The sequence below is a fragment of the Phaenicophaeus curvirostris genome, chromosome 22 (assembly GCF_032191515.1).
Source record: "Phaenicophaeus curvirostris isolate KB17595 chromosome 22, BPBGC_Pcur_1.0, whole genome shotgun sequence".
NCBI lineage: Eukaryota > Metazoa > Chordata > Aves > Cuculiformes > Cuculidae > Phaenicophaeus > Phaenicophaeus curvirostris.
Genome location: NC_091413.1, coordinates 3,962,437 through 3,972,138, shown reverse-complemented (window position 1 = coordinate 3,972,138; position 9,702 = coordinate 3,962,437). Strand labels below are relative to the sequence as shown.

General features: G+C 43.2%; 1 long non-coding RNA gene across 1 annotated transcript; it reads left to right on the top strand.

The window, feature by feature from the left end:
* The first annotated feature begins 4,852 nt into the window (after positions 1-4,852).
* On the top strand, positions 4,853-7,507 carry LOC138729955 (uncharacterized). Its single transcript, XR_011338979.1, has 3 exons — positions 4,853-5,001; positions 5,167-5,566; positions 7,074-7,507. It is a non-coding gene; the product is annotated as an uncharacterized lncRNA (long non-coding RNA).
* The last annotated feature ends 2,195 nt before the right edge of the window (positions 7,508-9,702 follow it).

Here is a 9,702-nt window from a genome sequence, read left to right as displayed (position 1 = left end):
AAGCTCCAAAATGACAACTCCTTTAAGACCACCTCCAAGATGCTGTGTGGGGAGAAGCTATGTTTATGGCATTTGATAAATGACCACAGAGCAGGTTTAACAGAACTTTTTTTGCTTCTGCTTAAACCATTTGGGTGATGAAGTCCTCTGACTGTTTTATTTAAGTTAGGTAAGATCTGGAGAAGGAATTGTGGAAAGGGGAGGGGAAAATTATGTGTTCAGTTCAATGTGTGAAATGTGAAGGTATTTTACAGAAAGGAATTGCTGGTACTGTCTGTTCTTTACTCTTCATTCCACCTGTGACTCGCTGCAAAGGTATTGTCCCATTTCCTTATTAGCTGTGAGGCTGGCAGGCTGTAGGGTGGAGTCGCAGCTATAGCAAGAAAGCCGGAACTCTGAGTTTGCAGTGAGTCTGAATTCTGAAGCAGGTGTTTATACCGCACTGGAGCCTGTTCTCAGCTTTCCTGCAGTACATCAGGGCTAGCAGTGGGAAGCTGGGGTCACCTGGGAGCTGTGATGGACTTTGGCTATCACTGTCAGCTGGATCGTCTCCCACCACAGAACTGGAAGAAACTGGTAAATATCTTTCCCAGCTCATAAGGAAATTTTCTGCTGTATTATTAGTAAAAAAAAAAAATAAATTAACAGAAGTTAAGCAGCTTGTGCCCTATATTTTGGGAATTAGAACGCTATAGGGAGTTGGGAGGAGAAGAAAGTGACTGGGAAAGTATGCTAATAACAATGCTTAATAAGCATTGCCAAGAGTCATAGCCTAGAACCATTTTCTGGTTACCTTGGTGTCGTATCGCAGGTGTTGCAGTAGACGATGGGATAATAGAGCATTAGTCTGAAGATTTTTGGAGAGACTTTCCCAAACCCCAGGATCCACGTGTCGTAGGGTGTGTATCAAAGTCAAGTTTTATCAAATGTATTCTTACCTTAAAAAGAGTAAGCTGTTTGTGAGGTTGTAAGCCAGGAAAATACTGTTTGGAGAAGCAAGACGCCTCTCTGCTACCTGGAGGTTTGTAATATGAAAGTCTGACACCTTCTCTGAGAGAAAGGAGGGAATTTGTTCTTGCCCTACAACCAGTACTAGTGGTTTGGTTGGTATATCTTTAAGATTATTTTTCTGTGGGATGCCAATCCATACTAACAAGAATAATAGTCAGCTGGACACCACTTCTAATTGTAATGGTTTAGAAACAGTGTGATTAATGCAGTCTGTATAAAAGACGTTGAACATCCTGGCCTGGTTTTGAAGTTAGCCTTGTTTAAAACAGGCAGTTGATCTCGCTGATCATCAAGAGTCTCTTCCAAAGCCTGAAAATTGTAATTTCATCTCTCATTCAAGCTTCCTCCTGTTGCTGAGTTTAACTCACAAATTCACAGATAAAAACTCAGCTTTATTTTGCCTCAAAACAGGAGTTGTTTGAAGCTACCAGTGACAGGATCTATTGGAATCGGGCTTCCAGCAGTTGTTGAAATCTTCAGAGAAACTGTTCAGGTGCTAGCTCAAGGCGTGTGACTAGGTCAGTCATAGCTTAAATCTCCGCTTGTTGACAATAGGAGGGTGACACAATGCTGGGAATGAACTTGCAATAAATGTGTTTAATTAAATGAAGCATACGGTATCACATATTTCAGTGATGACAAAACAATTGCTGCAGATCTTACCTGACAGGACTTTTTACCTCTTTTTGGAATGCAGTATTTCCGTAACAGGAGACTGTCTCCATCCTCCACACCCATCAGCTTGATGTTTTAGAGTAGCAATTTCTTTATAGGCTTATTGCTTGAATGGTTACATGATCCACCAAACAAATTTTCCTGCTGTGTTGTCACAGACAAAGTGAGATTAAGCACAATTTTTCCATCTAGCCACTTAGTCTAGCTCAGGATTCATGTGAGTTGGTGTGGTTTGTGCAGACTGGGTCACCTCCCTCCAGGAGAAGAGCCCCAAAAACTGATATGAAGCGTGTGGCCAGCAGGTCGAGGGAGGGGATTCTGCCGCTCTACTCGTCTCTTATCAGACCTTATCTGGAATGTTGTGCCTAGTTCTGGAATCCTTAACATAAAAAGGAGATGGAGCTGTTGGAATGGATCCGGAGGAGGCTACAAAGATGATCCGAGGGCTGGAGCACCTCCTGTACGAGGACAGGCTGAGAGAGTTGGGTTGTGCAGCCTGGAGAAGAGAAGGCTCTGAGGAGACCTTGTAGAGACCTTCCAGTACCTGAAGGGGCTACAAGAAAGCTGGGGAGGGGACTGTTCACAAAGGCTTGTGGTGATAGGAGTGGGGACAATGGGGATAAACTGGAGAGGGGCAGATTTAGGCTGGACATAAGGAAGAATTTCTTCACCATGAGGGTGGTGAGACCCTGGAACAGGTTCCCCAGGGTTGTTGTGGCTGCCCTATCCCTGGAGGTGTTCAAGGCCAGGCTGGATGGGGCTTGGGCAGCCTGATCCAGTGGGAGGTGTCCCTGCCCATGGCAGGGGGTTGGTTCTGGATGGGCTTTAAAGGTCCCTTCCAACCTTAACTATTCTATGATTCTACAGACACAAATCTCTCTACATTGTAAGCCTTAAACTTGTAAAACTTGAAGGACCTTTGCGTGATTGCCAGCTTGCTTGGACTCCCTTTTGTGGTAAATCCTGTTCACATCTATGGAGGAGGCTTCTGGATTTCTTATTGGTAGAAAAAAATATTTGTCTATTGTACCAGACTCATGTAAATGCAGACTTTGAGTTGCAACTTATAGGTTTTCTCTAGGTATGTCAATAAGAAGGGGTGAAGAAGGATGCTCCAACACACCTGCTTGTACTGAGATTTCATTTATACTTAATACCATGAAGATTTCTGCCTCATTAAGGAAAGATGTTTTTCTAAGCTGACTTGGCAGTGATTTGAGACAGAATTAATAAAGAATTAATATCTTGTCTCATGCAAAACAGTTGTTAATGTTAGTGCAGAATAAACTCTTTAGGGGTAGTGACACATTCTTGTCTGTATCACAGTACTGTCTCTAGAACATCAGTCTCTGTTCAGCTGACTTCTTAGATTGCACTCTATAAAACCATAATGAGCTGCACTATAATTTGATAGGTATTGTCTAGATTTATAGCACATCTGTCTGAAAGCCATTTTTTGTGTCAATCAATCTCTTTCCTGTTTCACACTTCATTCCTGCATGGATGTGGTGGGTTGATAATGTCCTAGGCAAATTGCTACTGAGCTGCCCTTGTGGATCCAGTGCCTTTAAGGTGAAACACTTTCAGCTTCAGACACGCTTGAGTTGCAAGAAGCGCATGAGGGTGTTACCCATGCACTAATGTCCTTTATGTAGTGTCTAGAACGTGATACTGCTTTGACAGTGAGACAAAAATGAGATCTTTGGCTGCCAGGAGCAGAAGTTAATGGATTAGATCCAACTGAGATGTACATTTGCATCTAGGATGCTGGCTCCTTGCAGCTGAAGGCTTGAGTAGATTGGCTTGGACCAGCTGAGTGGCACTGATGTGGAATGTTATGCTCCCTCTTTTCTACCCCGGGTTTTGAGCATGGATTATTTTCAGCTGCCTTTCCTGTGAGGCTTGAATAACAAAGGTGGTTTTGCTGCTCCATGTTCTTCCAGCATTTTGAACAGTTTCAGATAGGTGACTAGTTTCCTCCTTCCCTAAAGCACTAGGAATTCTATAGGTAGCAAGCAGCAGAGGGGAAGCTAAGATAATTTGAAAAGTTAAAAGCAGGATGATTATTCTGCTGCTCCCCAAAGCATCTTTCCCCAGTCCCTGTCATGCTTAGTTTTCAGTGGCTCAAAGGGGAGTTTTGCAGCAATTCTGCAGCCTCGTGTGTCCCTGGAGGAGGATGAAAGATGAAGTAGTATCTTCCTTTTCTGTACCAGGTTGTTTTGCTCTCCTATAGCTCTGCTTGTCCCTGACCCGTTAATTGCCTTTGAGATAGTCTGGTTCGTTCTGATCCTGATGGGAAATGTTGGAGGGATGATTAGGTCATTGTTCAAACAAGACAGCCAGTTCCAGAGTGGGACATGTTTTCAGGGCAAGAAGGCGGCTGCTGTTGTCAAGTCTTGATCTTGATGTTTTGGAATTGTTTGCTTTTTTTCTTCAGGGTGAAAAGGTTACAGTCAAGAAGTGATTTGTTAATTAATTGGTGCTGTCTCCTGGGACACAGGGAATGGAGCCCTTGTTCTGTTATCACATTGCCTGGTGAGTATTATTATTCTTTACTGTGCTGGTTTGATTGGTGTGCAACTTTATCTGTCTCCTTTTGAGATTATATGGAGGGTGTGGGCTTTTCCCATCACCTGTGCTGTCATCCTGTACAGTAGAAGCCACTGAACTTTGTCTTGTGACTCTTGCAATAAATCAAATAGGTTCCTGAGTTGTTGGACTCGTAACCTGGTGCATTAGGAGGGGGAATAGAAGGCTTAGATGTCTCCAAATATACTGATACAGTGTTGCCAGTGGATCACTGAAATAAATTAGAGGCTGATGAAAGCCGCTGAGCGTCTAGTCGTGCAGCATGTTTTACCTTTACACTCAAGTGTTGCACAAGAGGCCCCCTGAGTAATGGCCTGATTTGGAGGCTGTGATGCAAGAGTCTGCCCTGAAGGCTGTCTTGTCACACGTTTCGTGTGTTTCTAGTAACTGAGGATTGCAGGAATGCTAGATAACACCATTATCTTGTGTATCTCAGGCTGTTTGACATGTATAATGGGAAAGTCAAATGGCTTTTGTGTAGATTAAGTATTGGTCCCTTTTTCATTTGTTTTGCAGGTCATTGTGTTACCAGCAAGTTCTTTCTGTCTGAAATATCGTGTGTGACCAAAGAGCGCAGCTGTGCAGTCAAATGAACCCACCAAGAGTTGAAAGAGTTGTGTCTTAAGCTGTGAAGCATCTGGAGACACTTTATTGTTCTGCTGTCTTACCCATACAGTGTTGTGTGAAAGTTGGGAGCTCCTTGAGATAAATACGGATTGCAGACAAGTAAGCTGGGTTTATCTTGTTTATACTTGTAATTCTTAAAGGACTTAAAACTGAGGTTAAGGGGCAGGATAACTGTCAGTTTATGGTTTTGAGTCTCTTCTCCCCTGAAAGCTGTTTTCTTTAGTACTGCTGCTGTTGCTTCACTGGCTCTTTGTTTGTCTCCAGGCTCTTGTTTTTGTGAATGAGAAGATAGGACAATCTCCAACAACATGTCCTAACGTCCCTCCTTGCGTGATGCCAGCTGTGAGTGTTTCTTTGGCAGTGTCTTAGCTGGTTGTTGTGAACAATAGTCAAGGAAGCAATCAGCAAGTATACTGCCCTAGAAGTGCTACACATTGTTGGGCCTGCCTCGCATCTCCACAGTTTGAGAGGGCGGATGGGGATCCAGGCTGGGGCGCTGCCCAGCCATACTGTGTTGCCCTGGAGCTTGGGGTGTCTGATGGAGGAGAAAGTTGATGTCAGAAATGCCACAGGATGCTTGAAGATGTGGGCACTGCATCAGAGACAAGATGAAGAGAAGATCAACGTGTTGCAAGTCACCTTGCTCTTTCTTTGTCCTTTACAGGTGTGTCTTCCCAAGGGTTAAATATTAGCTCTTTTTAGTAACATGACAAAAATGCAGCACTGGATATAGAGAGAAGGACCAGCTTTTGGGGCAAATTTGGCTCAGGTTGGTAATGGCAAGCGAACTTGGCTTTGAGCCTATGGTAGGAGCAACTCACCTGTAGTCACTGTCTCTTCTGGGTGCTGGTCAGCAGCTACGCGTTATCAATACACACCCCAGGTGCCCAAACACTTAGCTGATCTCTCTGGGAAGAACTAATTAGATTTTAATTCATATTATATTTCATTATTAACGTACAATGTTAATACCTTTTATTTTACTCCATGCAGCCACAGCATGAAGTAATATCCCATATTAAAGAAAGACTGTATAAATCCCAGGCTTGTCTTGCTCCAGCAGGTTTTTAGCCTGTTCATAGACTCTTCTTGATCCAGCAGGTTTTTACCCTGTCATGCTTGCCTCGGGGCTGTTCTTCTATCCCTATGCTGAACCTGCCAGCAATTTAAAATTTTTAATAGTTGCCTGTCATGTTAGTCTGGTTAAAGAAGATAAGGGCCCTGCATATTTCACTCTCTTAATAATCACGTGGAGGGCATGTTTCTGTGCTGCTGCCGTTCCACACGGAGATGGGAAGCAGGAGAAAGGTGTCATGAATCTAGAAGTAGTAGCAGCAGCAGAGAAAGGCACGGTATTTGATCTGGCATAATCAAAATCAAGCAAGAATTCATGTAGTATTTGTTAATTCTAGAGGACCTAGAATGAATTCAAACGCCATATTTACTAAACTGTGAAGCTTTTCTTTGTAGTTTTGCACACAAGGAGTCAGGAATAACAGTACGAATCCTTTATAGCTCCAGATTATTTTATTGGCCCTATGTACTTCTAGGAGTATTGCAATTCTGCCTCCAGAAAGTCTGTTCTTGATATGCAAAATCACCTCCTGTTGTACCAAACTTCCAGTATGACGCTTCACATGAGAATGTCATATTCCTCCTAGTCAGCTTGATAGTACCTAGTTGTACTTGTTACAGAGCTGTCTTGACATCTGTGCCAAATGAAACATTTTAAATCTCTGGAAACTACATTTTTGAGAAGAAAAGCAACAAGTTGGCTATGGTATCTGCACCTATTTCATGGAGTGCCTTGTTGCTTAGCGTTCTTCGTAGATACATGGGCTTTTTGTTTGGTTCTTCTCAATCTGTTTGAAGATGTTGTCTGGAGGGAGCAGCTATGAAGAACTTATGAATCTAGTGGGAGGTTGGAATTGGATGATCTTTAAGATCCCTTCCAACCTAAACTATTCTGTGAAGGCTGTCACTTATAACTTTGGATGTTCTTGAGCAACCCTATATGTATTTATTGATGTGCTTTATTGAAAGCTGTCTGTATTAGATTTTATCCAAAATGGAATAGATGGAGTTAATAAAGTCAAGGATTAGGTCCTTAATCTGCACAAGGGCTGCTAGAAATGTAGATTTTTATTTTTTTTTTTTTTGTCACATGCTAGAAAAAGCAACAAAGGACAAACATGAGGATTTTCACCTTCTTCAGAAGCCCTCTCTTAGCCACGCTTCCCTGGCTTCCTTTCAGCTGATGCAGTGAACCTAAAAATCAGGTGATGACTTAAAAATGGTCTCATTCTCCTGGAATCGAAGAACTCAGGTGCTGTTAATACTGTGGGCTAGCTTTTTGTATTGTTTTATGATTCCAGGGTTAGTTTTGTTTCCAGTGAATCGGGTTTGTTAACTCTTGGGTAGAAATTCTCATATATCCATAGTGTCTGCATAGCCAAGCCGTGCGGAGATCTGTGTTGGTGAAAGATGATGCGTGATGTGTTTAATTTGGTATTTCTTTGAGAAGGTGGATGGGAGCTGGGTGTCATTACCCCTGAGGGGCTGATGAGTGCAAGAAAGAATTGTACTGATTTCCTTGAGAAGGAACTGTGTGGTTCTAAAGCATTAAAGAGTTTTAGCCCAAACAAAGCCTCTGATGACTGATTTTTATGAAAAAAAGGCTTGCTTTCTGGTTATTTCAGTACACGCTGAATTTTTTGATGGGTGCGATGAAGCTGGTCTCTTTAGAGCCATCTGCTTTAGTCAGAAACAGAGCTATGGTGGAGAAAAGCTTGTTAGGGCAGGACAAGGGTGATAGGGAGAATGTTACTGCCTGGAACAGCAGTGACCTCTTGTGGGTAGTGAGTATGGCTGGGTATATTGATGGTTGGCACTTGGAGTCAGAGGGTATTATTGCATTGTAATTATGTCTGTGGCATTAAAGTGGATGTGGTAAGGGGAGCTCAGGTATCAGCAACTAAGCTATAAATGGTGCTAAGTCTTTCCTTCCTTGTCTGTGTGTGTGCGCTGAAGCTGTGATGTGAAACAGTGTCCTATATGTTTAGAAGCTGCCTGGAGTCCTCTGTCCCTGGTGAGCCCAGGGCTGGCCTTTGAGCACGGCAGGGGAGGAGACAGAGTGGGACCAGAACTTCTGCTCACGTGTATTTTCCATGAAGCGTCTTCATCTCCTGATAGAAGCACATCTGACAAAAAAAAACCCTGGAAGGTAGCGTAGTACTATGCAAGCAAGTATTGTCTGTGGTACGCAGAGGTACTGTGGGTTTCTTAGCCCCCAGTACTCTCTTAGAAGACCTAACACATATAACCATGTTCCCAGTTAACTGAGCACTGTGCCTCAGCCCAGCTGTAAAGGCAAAGTAAAAACCTCTTATTGAAACCTTTTTTTCTTATAAAGATTATATCGATGCATTCTGTCTCATGGTTAGCGAAGGTAAATTTATATAAGTGCAGCTCAGCTGATGCTTTCTAAGATGTGGGGCGTAGCCTGTGTGTCAGAAAGCTCATTTAGTAGTCAGAGGGATGAATTCAATACAGGAAAAAAGACTTCTTGTATCTTTCTACCAAATACAAGGTTGCTTCATCTCCCTGTGCTTTCAGAGCATCTGAAGGTGAAATTCTCAAAGGAGGATTTTCATTTTATCTGTTGCTTTGTGACAAGCTATCTGTTTCGATATTTACTTCTGTCTCCTCTGAGCTATACACGACGCTGCCTTTGAATTGTCATGTCTTTGGGCTGCTTCCAAATATTTCTATTCCCTGGACAACTGCAGATTCCGTAGGATTGAAGGTAGGAATGTGTATCTGGGCAGAGACAGCTGCACCGCTACCCTGCGGATAGAAGGTGACAGTATCACAATTGGAGGAATTCCACAGCTGTGCTGGGTGGTGGAGGGTTTGCACATGCAGAAAATGAAAGGCAGTGGAAATCTTCAGAAAGAAATTAAGAAATGGCAATAGGGCAAAGCCAGGGTTCAATTAAATACTAGTCATCCTGAAAAACGTGGTTGTTAAGTGGTGTGGTCTGAATACAATACTGGTCAAGCAATTGAAAAAGCTGAGGTGAACCCTTTCTCAATCTGGAATCTAAAACTAAAGGGATGCAGTGATCAGAAGGAATAAGGAAACGCTGGTTTTTTCAAGATATTTGTCACATTTTTTCTAGTGTGGGATAGATGGTTTCATGGTGCTGAGAGAAGCGTAGGTGGGGGATAAGGCACATGTTTTTACAGGTCAGAATAAACCTTGTTAAAAACTGAGTTCAGCAGGGATCCTTCACTGCTACATAGCTGGGAAATTATTAAGCTGTTCGAGAGAACGTGACACCTGGAACAACGACAGTCATCGTAGGGACACTTCATTGGGCACTGGCAGAGGCTGCCCAGGGAGAGGGTTGAGTTGCCTTCCCTGGAGGGGTTTAAGGGACGGGTGGACGAGGTGCTGAGGGACATGGGTTAGTGTTTGATAGGAATGGTTGGACTCGATGATCTGGTGGGTCTCTTCCAACGTGGTTGTTCTATGATTCTATGAAACCAAGCACATCGCGACCCACGTCAAAGGTACAAGGTATGAGCATCTGAGTGGAAGGCAACAAAGCATCAGGCAAGGTGGAAGCAAATGAGGACACGCTTTCAACTTGTACCTTCTTTGAAGGGGTGGAAAAAAGCGCTTTCTTAACAACAGACATCTTAGGTTGGTTTAACGGGGTCTTGAGGGCTCTCCTGTGACTGCTTATCATGTTCTGCCTCACAGGTTGTGCAGGACACTGCGAGCGTCGGTGTGTTG